The sequence below is a fragment of the Mustela lutreola genome, chromosome 7, assembly GCF_030435805.1.
Source record: "Mustela lutreola isolate mMusLut2 chromosome 7, mMusLut2.pri, whole genome shotgun sequence".
Lineage (NCBI taxonomy): Eukaryota > Metazoa > Chordata > Mammalia > Carnivora > Mustelidae > Mustela > Mustela lutreola.
The window spans coordinates 17,755,652-17,758,180 of record NC_081296.1 but is presented as its reverse complement, the minus strand read 5'-3'; the positions used below and the strand labels follow the sequence as shown (position 1 = coordinate 17,758,180).

Below are 2,529 nucleotides of genomic sequence, written 5' to 3'. Positions count from 1 at the left end.
GTAAGGGATATCATAAGATATAAATAAAAAATATATATAAAATCTTTGAAATATTTCACTTAGTATAATACCTTCAAGATCCATCCATGCTGTTGTAAATGGCAGTATTTCTTAATTTATCATGGTTAAGTAGTATTCCATAGTATATATTTACCATACTTATTTTATTCATTCATCCATTAATGGATACTGAAGTTATTTCCATCTCTTGCTTAGAGTTAATAATTTTATAATGAACATAAGAGTGCAGATATGTCTTCGAATAGTGACTTTGTTTCCTTTAGATATATACCTAGAAGTGGGATTACTGAATCATATGGTAATTTTACTTTTAATAATATGAATAATCTCCATACTGTTTTCCATACAAATTTATATCCCGGTCACAGTGCATAAGTTCCCCATTTTCCCCAATATTTACCAAAATTTGTTAGTTTTAATTTTTTGGTAGTATATATTCTTTTTTTTTTTTTTTTTTTTTTTTTGGTAGTATATATTCTAATAGGTAGTAATATCTTGCTGTGTTTTTCAGAGGTAAACAACAACAACAACATAATGGCTTTGCCCTGAGTTTATACGTTGAGCACTTTTTAATGCTCCTGTTGGTCATTTATATAACTTTTTGGAAAAAATAAAAGTCTATTGAGATCCTTTTGCTATTTTTTAAATTATATATATTTTTTCTATTTGTATCTGTTGGTTATTAACCTGTTTTCACATATAAGATTTGTAAGTATTTTCTTCCATTCTGTGGATGTGTTTTCATTCTTCTCTCTCTCTCTCTCTTTTTTTTTTTTTTTGGCAATGCAGAAACTTTAGTTTGATGTAATACCATTTATTTATTTTTGCTTTTTTTGCTTGTGTTTTTGGTCTGGTATCCCAAAAACTATTGGCAAGACCAATGTCAAGGAGAAATTTTCCTATGTATTCCTTTTGGAAATTTAGTTTCATGCATCACATTTAAGTCTTTAATCTATTTCAAGTTAAGATTTATGAGTGATATAAGGTTCCAGTTTCATACTGTTTTATGTGACTATTCAGTTTTAAATATCATTTATTGAACAGACTATTTTACCCATTACATATGTTGGCCCCTGTCAAATATTAGGTGACTGTATGAAAGGACTTATTTCTGGACTCTCAATTCTGCTCTACTTGTTTATTGGTCTGTTTTTATGCCAGTATGCTTTATTGTTTTGAGCATGAGGGCTTTGTAGTATAATTTCAAATCAAGAAGTGTAATTTCTCTTCTTCATTCTTTCTCAGAACTGCTTTGATTATTTGTTGTCTTTTATGGTCTCATATAAATTTTAGGATTCTTTACTTACTTCTGTAAAAAAATAATATTGGATTTTTTAAAAAGATTATTTATTTATTTATTTGACAGAGAGAGATGACAAGCAGGCGGAGAGGCAGGCAGAGAGAGAAGAGGAAGCAGGCTCCCTGCTGAGCAGAGAGCCTGATGCAGGGCTCGATCCCAGGACCCTGGGATCATGACCTGAGCTGAAGGCAGCGGCTTAACACACTGAGCCACTAAAGCACCCCTAACATTGGATTTATGATAGGAATTGAATTTACAGATGGTTATCGGTAATATGGACATTTTAACAATGTTAATTCTTACCTTTCACAAATATGGGCTATCTTTTCATTTGTATCTCCTTCAATTTCTTTATCAATGTCATAGTTTATGGGGTAGAGATCTTTCATCTTCTTAGTTAAATATTTTCCTAAGTATTTTATTTTTTTAAAAGATTTTATTTATTTATTTGACAGAGAGAGATTACATGTAGGCAGAGAGGCAGGCAGAGAGAGAGAGGAGGAAGCAGGCTCCCCGCTGAGCAGACAGCCCGACCGGGGACTCAATCCCAGGACCGTGAGATCATGACCTAAGCCAAAGGCAGCGGCTTAACCCACTGAGCCAACAAAGCACCCCTAACATTGGATTTTTGATAGGAATTGAATTTACAGATGGTTTTCGGTAGTATGGACATTTTAACAATGTTAATTCTTACCTTTCATAAATATGTGCTATTTTTCCATTTGTATCTCCTTCCATTTCATTATCAATGTCATACTTTATGGGGTACAGATCTTTCATCTTCTTAGTTAAATCTTTTCCTAAGTATTTTATTATTTTTGATGCTATTGTGAATTAGATTGTTTTCTTTATTTTTTCAGATAGTTCATCATTAGAGTGTTAAAATGCTCCTGTCTTGTGCTTACTTTGGGAGCACATATACTAAAGTTGGAATGATGCAGAGAAGATTAGCGTGATCACTGAACAAGGATGACATGAAAAACTGGGAAGCATTCCATATTAAAAACAAAACAAAACAAAACAAAATTCTTGTCTTTTATATATTGATCTTGTATTTGGCAGCTTTACTAAATTTGTTTATTCAAATTTTTTTGTGAAGTTTTTAGGATTTTTTTACAAAAAAAGAAAATTTTACTTCTTCCTTTTTTTTGGAGTTTTTTATTTCTTTGTGCTCCTGGTTTTTCTGGCTAGGACATCCAGTACTATGT

At 31.5% G+C, this 2,529-nt stretch overlaps 1 non-coding gene across 1 annotated transcript; it reads left to right on the top strand.

Annotated features, from left to right (window-relative positions):
- Window positions 1–2,218: 2,218 nt before the first annotated feature.
- Window positions 2,219–2,325, top strand: LOC131837409 (U6 spliceosomal RNA). Its single transcript, XR_009356022.1, has one exon. It is a non-coding gene; the product is annotated as a U6 spliceosomal RNA (small nuclear RNA).
- Window positions 2,326–2,529: the final 204 nt, after the last annotated feature.